Genomic DNA, 18,222 nt, shown 5'->3' on the forward strand with positions numbered 1-18,222 from the left:
CTCTCTGTCTTGAGCCGCGTGTAGGAACTTATAGATATTTTTAGACGCCTACAGTTGAGAACTAGTTTAACATTGCAGTGATGCTTATGCAGAAAAAAGTTAGCTAATTGAACTTGTACCTAATTGTGATTGATGTTGAGCTTCTAGTTAGGATTGGTTGAATTGGTTGCCGAAGTTCAACATGTGTTTCTCCCCCACCTTCACTCGGTCAAATTGGATTGATAAGTGATCTTACGACGTCCCATTCTGCCGCATGGCCCGCATCTACTACAATGGTGTCTTCTCTTTGACACCTGTAAGAGAGAATATGGAACATTAATACGAATAAAACACATTTATAAAACTAACAGTATAATCATTACCTTCCTCCTTCCTTCTCCTATTTCATCTTTACTTCTTATTCTTTGTTTCTTTGGCCTGCGTGTAGCATGTGGGGAGGGCCAAGTTTGTAGTCAAGTGGAGTTTTTTGCCGTTCTTCCTTTGCAGGCATATATAGCTGCAATCGCATTTTGATATGCTATCTTGTAACTGAAATGCCAAACAAGCGACAAGTATCTGAAATTTAATTTCAAATAGAAGAAACAAATAGAAAAAATATAAAAAAAAGAGTTACACTTACTTGCTTAATTATATATAAGTAACAAGGGTCTACATAATCTGTCTACATAATCTGACCATCTTGTGTTTCTTATTTCACCAATTACTTCTACGGCATGTCTACAAGGCAAACCTATCAATTGCCACCTTCTGCATGTGGAAGTCCTATTCTCCATAGTTAACACTTCCCTCTTCTCCATAAGCTCCACTTCTGCAATTTTATCGTTAGACCTTCTCACATGCCACCTATCAATGTTCTTGCTAATCTCCCTCACGTACCTTTCAGCCATTGGCACTAACATTCCCTTCCATCTAGATGCAAGTCTTCTTCTTTTATTCATTTTTTCCATTAGCTTTATTCTAATTTTGTCCACCAAATCAACTGCAGGAAGAGATCTTGTTTCTAGTATCCAAGCATTGAAACTTTCACTTGTATTGTTCACATTACAATGACTTCTTGGTACCACCGAGAACACGCATCTCCTCTATTTATATCCCTTATTGGTGAAGGTAGCATCCAATCTTCTGCACATCCAAGAGATATAGTTCTCAATTTAGTCATCACCTTTTTGTATTCGATCATTGTATATGATCATGCTGCATCACAAAAAGGTCTCTCAAATACTTCTCCTGAATACTTCTTTTTCAAATGTTTTCACATGTGCCTCATACATACTCTTATGTTCAGCATGAGGAAAGATTTCTAAAACTACTTCTTGCAAGCCTTTCTCTTGATCACAAATAATTGTAATGTTGTCCATCTCCGTCTCTAATGCTCGTCATAAATGTTGAAGAAGCCAAAGCCAAGTACTCTCATCCTCTTCTTCAACAATTGCAAAGGCTATGGGATATAATCCGCTATTACCATCAAGAGCAGCTGCAGCGAGCAATGTCCCCAAATATTTACTTTTCAAGTGGCATCCATTAACACCTATGAAAGGTCTACATGCAACTTTGAACCCCTCCACCATGCCTTTTAAAGACACAAACATACATTGGAAAGCCCTGTCATGCTCTAATTCGTACTCCATGCGACTTCCAGGATTCCGCATTATAAGTTCTACCTTTAAAGAGGGTATAAAATTGTAGCTCTCTTCAACATTCCCGAAAATTATCTCTCATGCTAATTCTCTCACTCTCCAACGTCTATGATACAAAATTCTCAACTTATATTTTGCATATACATCCTTTACAATCTCCTTCGGGCTTATATTCGAGTCATCATTCACATCTTGCAACGTAAGCCGTGCAAGCCACTTCACTGATGCAGCATTATTTTTCGCTTTGTTCACTCCATAACAATTATGGTTAGGGTTTACTATTCTAATCTCAAAAGCTATACTATCTGACATCCTGGTAGCCCTTACTTTCCAAGGACAAGCTTTCTTGTAGCTCTTAATTAAACACTAAACGCTTCGTGTCACTTTTATCAATTTTCAGTTCAAAGTTTGTAGTAATGCTATGTTGTCTAACACAAAGTTTTACATCATCTGCATCCCTAAATTCGGCACTGATAACCAACATAGGATAATATTTGGATCGAAAATCACATCCCTATCATCTTCCTCCACTTCATCAACTTCATTAAGGTCATCACTCTCATCTTCTGAAGAATGAAAATCATGAAATTCATTCTCCAAGTAACAATCATCTGCCACATCCTCTGCTACTTCCTCATTATCAATGTCAATCTTGTCTTCATGTTGAAAATTAACTGACCCAACCAAGTTTGTGGATGTCTCCTGTGAATGTGAAATAATAGGTTCTTCATTTTGATCACTGTTGTCTACTTCAAGTCTTACACTTTCATCTACCAAGTGAGCAGTAAAATTTGCATGCTCATCTACCCAACATCAAAATTATCTTCAAGATTATCATCAGCACTAGAGGCCTCATTTCGTGCTTCATCACCATCACCATCTGAAATTGGAATAGACCTCAAATGTCTTCTCCTTCTTTTAAACATGCTCAAGGGTCATGTCAAGTCTTCATCATGTCTTGATGAATCCACTTGTTGCACTGCCAAGGATCTGCATCTTCCTAAGTTATTGGTAGAGAACCCGACATGAACATTTGGAGGAGAATCTTTTGTTACAATAGAAATTTCTAATTTCTTTTTCGCTTGCCAGTGTTTATGGAGTAATTGTTTCAACTTCTCATTGCTATTCACTACTTTAAACAATTTGGGATTGGAACGAAGAACAAATGCAGATAATTTTGGAATACTCCCGATGGCCCATGGTGCTATCGCTTCATGGATATATAAAAAGAAAAATCTTCTAATGAAGTTCCATCCACTTCCAGTCCAAGTAGTTTTTGTCTTCCAGATTCATACTTTCTCCTATTTGTTGAAGGAATTCTCCTCCAATATCCATTGTGTTTCAAGACTGCCAAAAAAAATTCACTCCTAAATCCAAAAGAATAAAAATTGATTAGGAAACAATACAATAAATATTTTCAAGATAATCAAACAAAACAGTTGAACATTCACAATACGAAATATAGAAAGGATATTATCCATCTACTCCAAACAAACAGTAAGCTAACCAAGTTGATTAATGCTTGTGCACACAAATAAATGCAATAACTCAGATTCATTTTTTTTATCTTTGTACAAAACAGCAACAAAACTTCTTTCACAAGCAAAAGCAAGTGCGTACCCCTACGCTAATAAATTTTCTTGGACATTCTTTCTCGGTAATTGATATTATCACTATACTAACTATCGTAGACTTATGGGTACCCTAGTTACATTAATAGGTACAGGAATTTGAAAAAGTTCCAGTAACATAACATCAACATATATTATCAACTTCAAACTCAATTAGTGAGAAAAGTTCAAAAATGTCGCAATGCCCTTAAAATTCCATAGAAATATGTATGAAAATAGAGATTGTTTCAACTAGCATAATCTACACTTATAAACTAGTTGGAAAATGAAAAACTCTAGCTTCCAATTGGTAAACCAGTAGGGAAGGCAATTTCTGCCCATGCACATTTACTCACCTGGCCCGCCCGTTACTTGGCCCGCCCAAAACTCACGCATTTAGTTAAATGGGTCTAATCAGACTGGTTTCTTTCAAACTATCCTAAATGGGTATTAAATGGGAGGTATCTATTCACCCAATTGCCCAGCCGTCTTCCCAAAATCAAAACCTAAAACCCCTAAATCTTTTCTCTTTCTCTTCTCATCGACATTGATCCCGATCCCAATCCCTCCTCCTTCGCCTCCTCCTCCGCCGCCTCAACCGTCTCTCGAAATCGGAGCCTCCTCCGCTAATCCCTCCTCCTTCGCCTCCTCCTCTGCGGCCTCAACCGCCTCTCAAAATCAGAGCCTCCGACGCTAATCCCTCCTCCTCCGCCTCCTCCTCCGCCGCCTCAACTGCCTCTTGAACCCATAGCCTCAAGCGCTGCTCGATCTCAGCCAGGACTTAGCCTCGATCTCCTCTCGACCTCGACCTTGACTCGACCTCGATCTCCGCTTGATTTCAGCTCCAATCTTTGCTCAATCTCATCCTGCATCTCCAATCGATCTTCTCTACTCCGCCTCCAAATCTTGAAAAAGAGTTTTAACATTTTCATTTCTAGCTTCTCTTTACTCATCAATCAGGACTTTGCACTCCGTCATTTGATCATTTATGTTCCCTCAAATCCCCAAAATGGTGAGGAAATTGCGATATTGAAGTAAATTCGTCTTTTAATTAAATTTCTTAGCAGTTTGTTTACAGATTTATACAATAATTTAGCAAAAGATTGCTACTTGATGCATGCCTCCCTTTATCGAAATAATTTAATCTTTTTTATAGAATCTTTGATCAAATAATTGGATAGCATGACTGCATATGCACAAAATTAGATTAAAAAAGCTCATAACTTTGATTGGATTGAGCTCTGAGCTCTGCGATCCATCTTTGTTTCTCTGATTCTAGTAGCTACACCTGCTTTGTTCTTAATTTATTTAAGTGTAGCTCTGATTGAGTAAATATTAATTTTTCGTGATTAATCTTTGAAAAGATCGATTTTTTATTGTTTAGTTATATCTAGGTTTTACACATATATCTCAATAAAAGGCAACTCTTTGATTTATTCGATTATATAGGTTCTGCTTATTTGTATTTTTTTCCCCTTCCAGCAGTCAGGAAGATGTTAAGAGAATGTTCGTACTAGAAAAGTCTATGCTGAATATACACAAAGGGAATGTTTTGAGGACTGAAAAGGTTAAAATTTGACTTTTCTTAGTAATTTCTCAAGTAAAGGTCAATCTTTAAACTTGTTAATTTTTATAATTTTTTTTGCACATGAATCTTCGTATATACTCCCATTATTTGTTTTTTCTAGATGTGGTTATTACCTCTTTTTTTTTTGCACATGAATCTTCGTATATACTCCCATTATTTGTTTTTTCTAGATGTGGTTATTACCTCTTCTATGCAAGTAATGGTGTTAGTCAAAATACTCCCATTATTTGTTTTTTCTAGATGTGGTTATTACCTCTTCTATGCAAGTAATGGTGTTAGTCAAAATGTTTATTACTTGCCTTTTACTAGTGCTTTAGGCTGCAAACCTTTTTGTTTTTAGATACTATTCAACACTGTGATAAATTTGCTTTGTGATTTTTTCTCCAGTGCACATCAACATAGTAAAGACATGCAATAGACCTTGCTAATACCAACGGCAGTTTATCGCCAAGTTCATTATTCTCCAATTCTTGTAGAAGATTTCAACGATAATTGTGACCTTCAGTACAAATATACTCCTAAGGCTCTTGTTAGAGTTCCATGGAAATCAATTGTTATTGTAATTTTTCTTCTCTTGATGGGAACAACTTTTCTCCTGCTTGACTCGTTTGTTTTCACTAGTCATGTGTCTGCTGATATATCTCAGGGATACTGTTTGTTTGTGATTGGATTACTTGCCTTTCTTCCTGGTATGAATCTAATACTTAATCTTAGCTTTTATAGCTTTTGTTTGTTTGCGCTGTTCTTTGAATTACGTAGGTAGTTCATAAATATTTGGTAGAAGTTTATACAAGTGTGTCAATAAAGACATTGGTGTTGTATCTTGATATTAGGTAATATATGACATGATTGAGTTAATGATAGGTTAGCATGGAAACTCATATGTTTTATATTTTTGGAACAAATAATAGAGTTCGTAAGGTTTCATTTCATGCATAAGCATTTATATATGGTGAAGGTATGTGTTAAGTTGTTTGATTTTAGGATGAATATGCTCTAGTTTTAATCAAAATTAAGCAACTCTTTGCTTCATTTTGACTGTAGGGAGTATCGAAGGGCTGCGCACACGTTGAGAGGGAAAAAGGGGAGGAAAGTGATGTTCTTAAGGTGCTATGCGCTTTATCTGGTGAGATTTGTTCAAGCTTTTGTTGGTTCTTTTCGAGTTCTTCTCTTCTATTAGCATGAAAATTATCTGAATTTTGCCATGTTCTTAGCTCTGACTTGAAAATTATCTAAATTTCTGATGAATATTTAATGGTTGGAGTGGACAAGAGAGGGAAACGGTGGCGGTAACTGTTAATTGTGTTTTTTTTATGTAGTTTCATCTTTTTAGCTTTAGATACCGTGAAAACGATTTGATTTTGAGCGCGCTTAAACAAATTGACATTAACTTTGTTTAGGAATATTTAATGTAGAGAAGTGATTGAGAAACAAATTGTTCTGTTAAATTTCGCCTTTTTGAGTTTAGGAAAATTAGGAACAAAATTTTGGCGTTGAGGCAACAAATTGTCAAAATGAACTTCAACTTGACAATTTTGAAATATCAAATTATCAAAATAGAATCAAAAAAATATCAAAGTTAAAAAAAGAGTGATATTTGATTATCAAAAATATCAAACTTAGACCCCTTGATATTTAAACAGAGTTATCCCTCTGCTATTATGTATACTATAGGAGGTGCAATTCAACATGTACAAGAGAATAAAGTGTCTCACACTAAAATTCCATGGGATTTCTCTTCAACATATTGATGTCGTGCGATACCTATGTGACATCTACAAATTATATGGAGATAATTCCTTTTGGACATATGAAGTTCTAAGTACTAATAAAAATGTTTAGGGGAAATAAATGGCTAAGCCCTATAGTAATTTCATCTGCAAATCATTCATATATTTTATCTTAGATTGCTAATTTTAATATCATGTTTCACTGTATTTTGCAGGTAAGGCGGTTGATCAAGGGCTGCTCACTTGCTCATGCTTATTGCACTCCTTGTCACATACATCGTTCATTGATCCATGTCATCTTTGATCTCATGAGCAGATGATTGTGATTTCTTCTTGTTTAGTTGTGGAGTTTATGGAGGTCGTCAATTAGTTATCGAGTAGTTTTTTTCATTAAGTAACATATAAAAAAAGGTTGTTACAGTATATTTGCATTTCTTCAGCAGCCCAAGAGATTAGTTTTTGCATTGAGAGTTATAGGTCTTGGATCAAGTTGTTGTCTTGTAAAATTACTTTGCCAAATTGATCTATGAAGATAATGTATTTGGAAGCAAAGTTAGTTGAAGTTGTTTATGAACTAAAATTAAGCAATGGTAATGTAAAGTTTGTGTCAATGTGTTTTGTCTCATGTTCTTATGTGATATATTGTTGTATTTGTTAGTATATATTTTATTACAATCCTAGCACCAGGTCATGAGTGACAATTGTTGGTTTTAGTTCTTGAAGTTTGGATTAAACTCTACATTTTTGTTCTTTACTGTAAACATGTATGTTACATAGAGCCTAATATATTATGTATTACATCATATATATATTTTCCAATAGAATTTGATAATCACATTTTATTACAATTTTATACCCTCATTATCTATTTTATATGAATAAATACATCACTAATAATTGCTTTTATTTTTAATTACAGGTTAATGAAGAATAAATCCCAAAAATCCCATCTCTCAACAAAGGCCCTTGAGTAAATGAAGAAATAAGAGAAATTCAAATAATTGAATTTTAAAGGCCCAAAGAATTAGAATGGACTTGGATGCAAAAAGAGTGAAATGAGTTGGGCTTTTATGCAAAAGATTACGAATTGCTACAGATGGAGAATTAAGGAACCGGACATGGGCTAAGAATGTAATCAAATGAAATGGACTTGAAGTGGGCTGGATGTACTGCTGCAACACCATTTTCGGTTTTTAAAAATCAAATGAAAACTTCATGAAGAGAACCGGACTTGGAGACTTGTGCTGCAACTTTAAATCACAAGAAAGTCATATGGGCTGGTTGATTTTACATTGTATGGGCCGACTTCATTGTCTGTTTTTAAAAATCAAATGAAATGGGGATTTTCATTTTTTTCTCATGGACTGAATTGGATTAAGAGAATGGGCTTTGAAATGGGGATTTTCATTGTATGGATGGATTTGTTTTCTTCATTTTCTGTTTTGAAATTAGAGCTCTCATGAATTGCATTGGGCCAGACTTGCTTCTTGGAAAATCAAATGAAGATTGGGCTTTGGAAAATCAAATGAAGATTGGGTTAGAGAACAAAAAGCAAATTTAAAGTGGAAGATTTTGCCTTAGATTTATTTCATGCTTATAGAGTAGATTTATTTTCTTGCATTTAATTCTTGCAATTTTATTTTGTAGTTTAGATTTTGCACTTTATTTTGTAGTTAGATTTTAATTTCTTATACTATTCACCTTGAGGCTAGAACCCTCTTGGGTTTAGTTTTTCTTTTTGTTTATTTTTATTTTGTTTGATTCGCCTTTAGGCTAGAACCCTCTAGGGAATCATCCTTTTCTAAGAAGTGGGTTCAATTTTAGATTACTCATATCTATAATTGAATCCACCATCTTTAATTTCTTACATTTTTTTATTTTTGAATTTTTCATTCTTGATTTTTTATTTTATTCATTTTTTCCTTCTTGCCTTATTGATCACACTCATTCTTTATCACATCCACTCTCACTTCAATTTTGCGCCATTTCAGACACTATCACTTCCACTCTCATTATCTCTCCACAATCACATTTACTCATCACTCCTATTTGTCACGCACACAAAATAAGAACCAATTTTATATTTTCTCCTACAAAACACTTTCCTTGTGGGATCGATATCTTAAATACTATAACTTGACACGGTTGTGCACTTGCAACCTTTTTGGTACATGTTTATGCTGCATCAAGTTTTTGGCGCCGTTGCCGGGGAAGGTGCTTAAGTAGGTTTTAATTATTTTGGTTCTTTAACTTGTGTGTTTTTTATGAAGGAAACGCTTGGAGCTTGAAGATCGCGAATTGGAGAGCTAGCATGTGAAGATTTGCTTTCAGGTAAGTCCTCTTTCTAGTTTTTAATTCTACCCTTTAGCTACTTCTTCACAATTAGAGACAATTAGGACTTAAAAAAAAAGAGATTTTATTTTTTGTTGACCATAATAAAATTCATCCTCCACTTTGACATTTACTAACAAGATAATAAATTCAAACAAATCCCCCCTTCTTATTTGTTTGATTGTTAATCCTAATTAAAAAAAAAGATTTTTCTTTTCCATCCTTTTTAGTTGCTTTTAATTCATAGGGTTGCATTTCATATAGTGTAGGAATTCACCAAGTGATTTGAGCATCTTGATTTGACACATACTTAAAAATATTTTTAAGGGCGAAACCCCATAATCAAGATAAGGTGAGGGATTTCATCACCCTTTCCTTAGCCCAAAAATCACTAATTCCTCACTACACCACCAAAGCCTAATAAAAACTCATTAGACGTTGGCCCCTAAGGATTCGAGCTCAATAAGGAACAAGAAATCCTTAAGTGAACCGGTTTAAGTTTTCTCAGATTAGTTCGTGTCTAAGGCAAGGTTTAGGGGTTGCGTAAAGTGCTTCGCAAGGAAAGATGTACTTAATTGATCTTTGATCACCCTCTAGTACTATCCTTACCTGGCTAACTACCTGGGTAAAACTTTGATCTTTTCACTGTAGGAGTTTTTGGTTAGGAGCTGGTCTAGTTGAGTTAGGCTAAACCCTAGAATTAGAGTTGGAATCTAGGAAATTCTCCCGGAACTCAAAATTTCACTCCCGCTTCGACCCAACATTTTCCTAGGGGAAACACAGTTCCATTCAATTCTCATTCACAATTTCAACAACCCAATCTGCCGTATCAAAATCAGTCTCCTCCTCATCAAGCTCCTCACAATCCAGATCAAGATAAACGTCTCAATGTCTTGGAAAGGGGTTTAGAAACCATAATTAAGGCCTCTACTCAAACCACGAATATGTTGACTCAAACGTCTAGCACGCTGAATTCCTTCATGCAATCAACCGGACAAATGCTCAACTCCAACACTCAAGCTATAGCTAGATTAGAATCCCAACTTAGTCAACTAGCTAGTGCCGTGAGTGAAAGAGAGAAAGGAAAATTTCCAAGTCAACCCGTGCTCAACCCTAAGAACACAGGATGCAGTTCATCCTATGAAGCCCAAGTGAATGCAATTCATTCACTTCGGTCAGGTAGACACGTCGATAATCAAGTGAGAACTCCTTCAAGTCAAACTCTTGATCCTATACAAACTCCTTCTCCTTCTCCTTCTGATGAATCGATTCAACAATCACTCCCCTCAGATGACCAAGAACCTGAACCCGAACCTGAGCCTGCTTTTGATAGATTTAGACCGGTTGCCCCTTTTCCAGATAGACTCAGGTCTAGGAAACACTCTCCTCAGGAGGAGAAGATCCTAGAAACATTCAAACAGGTTAAGGTCAACATTCTTCTCTTAGATGTAATCGAACAAATTCCATCCTATGCTAAATTTTTAAAAGAATTGTGCACTAAGAAGAGGAGAATAAATGTTCCAAAGAAAGTCTTTTTAGCCGCCAATATCAGTGAAATGCTGTCAAATCCTATACCTTTGAAACGTAAAGATCCAGGTTCCCCCATCAATTCATGTATCATTGGTAATACTCACATTGATAAGGCGCTTTTAGACTTAGGGGCCAGTGTCAATTTGCTTTCATATTCAGTCTACCAGCAATTGGGCCTAGGTGTACTGAACCCAACCAAATGCACATTACAGTTGGCTGATAGATCTGTTAAGGTCCCTATGGGTGAGTTAGAGGATGTTCTGATTAAGGTTGGAGATTTTATTTTTCCAGTAGATTTTGTAGTCTTGGAAACACAGCCTGTTTCCAATCCCAAAGGACAGACACCTGTCATCTTAGGACGACCGTTCTTAGCCACTTCTAATACTCTCATTAACTATAGAACTGGTCAAATGAAATTGTCCTTTGGGAATTTGACTGCTGATCTTAACATTTTTAATCCAGGGGGCCAACCAAATAATCAGCCTCTAGAAATAAACTACATTCAGGAAAGATCAGAAGAAGAAGAAGAAGAGTGTGATTTGAGTTTTGAGGAAATTTTTGATGAAGAGTTAGAGTTTTTAGAAGAAGCAGATCAGGTCCTTGAGAATAATAAAACTGTGTTAAACATGTGCTGCTTTGAATTAAATTTTGAAGAACTCTTTCTTGATGAACTTAGATTCTTGGAGAATAATCAACAACCAAATTTTCAGAACTTCACAGAAGAATTGGTTGTTAGAAAACAAAACTTCACAGTATAAGAATCTAAGTTCATTAAGAAATATAAAATGCATGACACCAATAATACCTACCTTACTTTGTTGCAAGAATTATTGAACACCCTGAAATGCTTAAAAATTCACATTATTGATTATATCATTCTGAATTTGTTTAAAATCCGGGGAAGAATTTTTAACAGTAAGGTAGGATTCAATGTAGAACAGGAACTCTTCATGTTGAATATTTCATTCTACATTGTTTATTTTGTTTATTTCAGAATAATAAAAAGAATTTATTCTTCTCTCATGTGAAAGTTTCTTGTTCAGTTTTCAAAAAAAAAAAAGAAAAAAGAAGAAAAAAGAAGGAAAAAAAAGAAGAATAAAAAAGAAGAATAAATTTTTGTGTTCATCCTCCTCAGACCAAAGGTAATTGCAGATTTTTATCAGCCGACCAAATGTAAGTGCTTTACTTCTTATCTGCTTTACTTTATGCATCATAGAGTTTGCATTGAGGACAATGCAAAATTTAGGTGTGGGGGTAGGAATTGGTTATTTTTCCTCTTTATTTTATATTTTTAGTTACATTTTTTGTTTTTTTTGTTTTTTTCCCTTTTTCTTTTTTTTTAACAAAAAAAATTATAAAAATATCGTCACTTGCCAAATTGATAGAGTTATGTAATAATTGATTTATTTGATAAATTTGAAATTTTCTAATCCTTAGTTGGTTATTTACTTAAGTTCACCTTTTATGATAACTCTAAATAAATTTCTTAAGAAATGATTTTCAAAGTAGTATACTTTACTTAAGCCTTAACTTGGACTTTTATTTAAAATAATGAAATTTTTGCATGCTTAACTTAGAGTTGAAAATAATTTTTTTCAAAGTGTCTTTATTTACATATTTTCAAAATATATATACATATACAAAAAAAAATTTGCAAAAGAAGAGTGCGAAAAATAGGCACCAAAAAGAAAAAAAACTCTTTCAAGGTGATTCTATCTTATTAAGCCTAAGCTGACCGAGTAATTAAGCCCAAGGAGTATTTCCATACTTAATGACCTAAGCCCATTTGGGTTGGGATCCATTAGCCTAAAACTCGTTAAATGGTCACTTAGAAAGCCCGTTAAAGTAGAAAAAAAATCACCAAGGATGAAAGAGTTATAAAAAAAATAATAAATAAAAAAAATAAAAAAACTAATAAATGTTTTATAGTTGTATATATGGTCTTGGAAAATATTTTAAATCAAGCAACTTGAAAATTATTTAAAACAAAGAGTTAGCATGTTCTTTTCAAAACTTTTAAATTAAATTTCTAAGTTTGACTTGGTTTTGTATTGCTACAATGAGAAGATTTTCTTAAAAATATACCTTAGAGTTATATATAAAAATGTTTTCTTGAGTGATAACTGGCTCCAATTAGATTATCTAAAAGTTATCAAGTGAATTTAGTTATTTACTGACTTCTTTAATTTGGCAAGTTGACCGAATTTTGTGGGTATATTCACTGCAAACCCTCACGAGACTACAACTATTATCTATTTTATATGAATAAATATATCACTAATAATTGCTTTTATCTTTAATTGCAGGTTATGAAGAATAAATCCCAAAAATCCCATCTCTCAACAAAGACCCTTGAGTAAATGAAGAAATAAAGAGAAATTCAAGAAGCCAAATGAAATACTTGAATTTTAAAAGCTCAAAAGCCCAAACAACCCAACATATCCATGACAACTTCTTATTTTCACAAATGAATTTTTGAATTTTTGAAGGCCCAAGCCCATCAAGAAAGATTACACCAAGGGAAGAGTTGATTTTAGTTGCAATGTGGACTTATTAAAGTTACAAATTTATGACCGGACTTATTTGCAAATGAAATGTGGACCGGACTGTGGACTGGCTTGTGATTTTCAAAACCAAAATAATTCATTGGAAGCTGGACTTGCTGCTGGATTTTCACAAATGAAGTGTGGATTGCATTGCATGGGCCGGAGACTTGGACTTCCATTTTTTGTTTGAAAATCAATTTTCATATTGGGCCGAAAAATGAAAATCAAATGAAGTGGACTTGGACCGGACTTAGATTTGTTTGGAGAAGAAAAAAAAAGATTAATGGGCCGAACTTGAGAAGCAAGTGGACCGGCTTGTTTGAAAAAAAAAAGAAAAAAAAAGAAAAATGGCCGGACTTGTTAGCTGCTGCAGCCATTCTATTTTCAAAATCAAATGATGCCGGATTTGTTTAAAGACCAGACTTGGACAGACTTGATGCAAGGATAGAATGGGCCGGAGATTTTGAATTGGCTTTTAACATGAATTAATGGACCGGTTGCTCTTCACTTTTTGATTTTTGAAAATCAAATGCTGGACTTTGGACTGCTGGTTGCTATGGGCCGAATTTGGATGTTCATTTCAGTCTTCAAGTCCACATAAAATTCTAAAATGAATCATGGACTTGGCTTTCAAAACCAAATGAGGAACGGACTTGTGATTTTGAAAATCAAAATCATTTTAATGAAGAAATGGGCCAGACTTTGGTGATTGGACTTTCATTTTTCTTTTGAAAATCAAATGAATCATATGAGCCTCTTATATTTGGGCTAGAGGAGAACAAAAAGCAAATTCAAAGGTGGAGATTGTGGCTTGGGGCTCAAGACAAATCCAATGGCTCATATTCATTGAAGATTACTATAAATAGGGGTAGAGAGTGAGGGGTTAGAGGTGTGAAAATTTTGTAAACTCCTTTTGGAGAGGAGGGCTACTCTTAATTGAGAAGGCCTTCCAAAAATTATAACTTTAGTTGCAATTAATAATAATAATTTTTTTACCACTTTAAAATTTTCTCTTCTTCTCTTTGTTGGATGATGAAGATGAAGATGAAGATGGAGAATTATTTGAAGGTTTGCATTTCTTTTCTTTTTCTCTTTTATTGCTTATTAGTTTAGATTTATTTCTATGCTTATAGTTAGATTTTATTTTCTTGTTAAATAGCCAAGGGGCTAGAACCCTCTTGCCTTAGATTTATTTCATGCTTATAGAATAGATTTATTTTCTTACATTTAATTCTTGCAATTTTATTTTATAGTTTAGATTTTGTAATTTATTTTGTAGTTAGATTTTAATTTCTTATACTATTCACCTTGAGGCTAGAACCCTCTTGGGTTTAGTTTTTCTTTTTGTTTATTTTTATTTTGTTTGATTCGCCTTTAGGCTAGAACCCTCTAGGGAATCACCATTTTCTAAGAAGTGGGTTCAATTTTAGATTATCCATATCTATAATTGAATCCACCATCTTTAATTTCTTGCATTTTCTTTTATTCTAGAATTTTGTTCTTCATTCTTGATTTTTTTATTCATTTTTCCTTCTCACCTTATTGATCATACTCAAATCCACTCTCACTTACACTTTGCACCTATTCACACACCATTTTCATTCTCTCAATCTCTTCACAATCACATTCACTTATCACTCCTACTTGTCATGCACACAACATAAGAACCGATTTCATATTTTCTCCTACAAAACACCTTCCTCGTGGGATCGATATCTTAAATACTATAACTTGACACGGTTGTGCACTTGCAACCTTTTTGGTACATGTTTATGCCGCATCAGTCACCTTTTCGGCCCCGTCAACGTCCGTTCCTGGTCCGTCTACTACAATTATGTTTGTTCCATCACCGGTGAAACCTTAGGTCAGTTCTGACCTATCAAAATTCAAAGTCACAATGACGGATCGTCTCGGTCCTTTACCTGATGATCAAGGCAAAGCTCCAATCAAAGAAAGCTTGGGTTCGATAAATGAACCCCGAGTAAATTCTTATACTGGGGGTCGTAAATATGCTTCTATCAGAATAAAACAAGCCAAAGAAGAGAAGATACCAATTCACTCTCGTTTAGGGCCTGTAAAAACTCCACACCCGCAGGGGATGGGATGTAAACACATAACCTTGGATCACTCAGATACGACAACAAGTCGTCCTGTGCATGTTAACAAGGTTTAAAGGCAGAAGATAGGTTGCTCGAATTATGGTAATGATGACCTATACTATCAAACTAATAAGTCACGGAAAAGAGTTGCTCGAGAAGCAAATTCTTATTGCACATGTGAGAGACTCATTAAGGCAGTATTGTCAGAATGCAATTGTTCCAAAGCTGAATCACCAAGAGTTTTCGTGTTTCAAAGACTTTCCACTGAGACGTCAAAACCCAAGATGAGACGTTTTAGCCAAAAAAGGCCCGCTACTCAAAAAGATAAATTTTTAGAGGTCACTATCAACATGACCGATAGAGGAAAGCGTCATTCAATCAATCCTGATCCTGATTTTTTTCCGGGAGGGAAAGTTGATCAGGGTCTCTCTTAAAGAATGTCGCGACTATAGGGAAGGGCCAGTCGACGCAGAGATTATAGGAAAATGCATGAAGAATTATCTTTAGATGATGAACTCTCAGACACTTGCTCTGCAGTCACCTCAGATGATATAATATCCAGTGTTGGACAAATCAGGGAATCATTCGCAATTACGCCAGATCAATTAGCTTAGATATTATAAGAAGCTTTAGCTAAACAATGAGAAAAAATCAGAGCTGAGATAAAAACAGAAATGGAGTTGACAACGCAACAGATAAGAGATTTGCAGGCTCAACAACATCAACAACAGCCAGAACTAAGTCAAAAGGCTGAATCTAGCCGGCGTGATACCATACCTATGCGTATAACTGAGGTTGATAGTGACCATGAGGTGGATGAAACTATCTTTACTGATCCTCCTCCTAATAAAGATAATTTGGAGAGCGGTCCGGTTAAGTTATCTACCCAACCTTCTCAAATTTACTTGAAGAAGAATATGGAGGAAGACAAGAAGATGCAAGATCTTAAGAGCAAAGTCAATGCTCTGATGGCAGCTCAGGAAGTGAAGAAAACAAGCATTCCATGCCCATACCCGAGGGAGTAGGATTTAATTCCTTATCCCTCAAAGTTTAATTTAATTAATTTCACTCCTTTTGACGGCAGGGGTTCACCCACTCAACACTTAATTTATTTCAAGTCTCATCTTGGTGTAATATCCAAAATTGAAGCTTTGATAGTCCGGTCATTCGTAGGAACCCTTCGTGAACTTACCTTCGATTGGTACTACCATCTTAAGCCTGGGAGTATCAATATATAGGATGATATGGAAGGATTGTTTCTTACCAATTTTTTCGACGATGATACCGAGGTTTCAATTGACACCTTGCTGGATGAGAAACAGAAGGATGGAGAAACCGTAGATGTCTTCATCAAACGGTTTCGGAACAAAGCGGTGAACTGCCGAGATCCACTCACTAAGGAATTCATTTTTCAAACATGTCATAATAACTTGTCATTAGATGTTCTAGAAGTCATGGGGGTTGTGCCTTCTAAAACATGGAAAGAATTGAAGGTAAGGGGTGAACAAGCCGAAAAATTCCTCAAGAGGAAGAAGCTTGAGAGAGGCCAACCACCAGCTAACTCTCAAAAGCAGAATTTTAATTCTCAAAGTAGAGGAAAGGGACCCACGACTGCTGTTGATGCTCACCAAACGTCAAAACAATCGCCTCAGCAACAACCACAACAATCATCCTTCTAGCTGGCACAACATCAGAATCAATAGTCTCCGAGGCAGCCCAAGACTTCAGAACCCAGGTTCCCGAAAGAATATTCTTTCAAGGATAATAAAGTACTAGTCATCTTTGAATATGTTTTGGACAATAACACGATTAAACTTCCACCAGTCACGAATCAGGAAGAAGCCAAGAAGACGAATGACCCAAAATATTGTGCAGATCACAGAAGGGTCTATCATCCTACCAAGACGTGTTATGTCCTAAAAGACAAAATACAAACCTTGATTGATGTGGGTATTGTGACTGCGAAGATGAAGGAAAATAAAGTAGGTGCAAATGTAGTATCTATTGGCTTCGGTTCAGTTCCTTTATCCTGGTTTCAACCTGAACCTGTATCAAAGGTTAAAATACAAATCGTCAATGATGACCCTCATGGACAGCGCCAAAGAGGACTTTTGTCACATACAACTCCAAATGACAAAATCCTCTGGGTTCATCCTGATGTGCTTAAAGATGAACAGTGGACAACATCCGCGTCTAAGAAGAAATTCAAAGGCAAGGGAAAAGAGAAGTTCTGTTATGGAGCATCGGCAGTTCCTGAAGAAAATAATGAAGAAATCCCAGCTTTACCGCTTTCTGAAGAGGAGTAGGAATATTTTGCTACTAGGAGTGGAAATGAATACTGTTTTAATTACCCAAGCGCATCTGAATAATTAGCTGAGCAGGGGGTGGTAAAAGCTACACCTTCTAAAACCTTGACAGAGTTGGGGTAGCTACAACTCCTTCTGTGGCGGCCGAAAAATCTCAAAAGGTAGCTAAACAAAAAGAAAAAGAATCCCAACATAAGGAAGTTCAAATTCCGAAGCAGTCTCACTTCAATCGACCGATTGGAAGAGATAAACCGGAAAGTTTGAACGCTCCATATCGTTTCGACATCATGACACAGTTAGCTAATATCCCAGCAAGGATTACGCTGTACGAATTACTGTGCCTTTCAAAAGATACCAGAGAAGCTTTGCAAGAAACGTTAGCTGATTCTAAGGTATTTCTTACTCAGATTAAGCCAGCCCTTGAAGAGCCGGAATCATTAGTTTAACACTGTAACCTGGCAGCCACAAAATTTTCTTGCATTGCTTTTACCAAAGAGGATATGTAAGTGAAGAACTAAAAGCATGATAGGTCTTTATACTTTACCGGATATATTGGCTCAAGCGTTGTCAACCGGATCCAAGTTGACCCGGGTTCCGCTGTCAGTATCATGCCACTTCGGTTGATATACCACTTAGGGATTCCCACCAACAAATTAGCCTCCATGGGAACCGTTATCTACAAATTCAACACCAGTGGGTCTAGACCATTGGGAAAAATCTGGATAAAATGTCAACTTGGAGACTTAAAGTCAGAAGTCACTTGTTATGTGATTGATGCAAAGACTTATTATAACTTACTATTGGATCGCCATTGGATCCACAGTAATGTTATAGTTCCCTCCACA

The sequence above is a fragment of the Asparagus officinalis genome, chromosome 5 (assembly GCF_001876935.1).
Source record: "Asparagus officinalis chromosome 5, Aspof.V1, whole genome shotgun sequence".
In the NCBI taxonomy this organism is placed as follows: Eukaryota; Viridiplantae; Streptophyta; class Magnoliopsida; order Asparagales; family Asparagaceae; genus Asparagus; species Asparagus officinalis.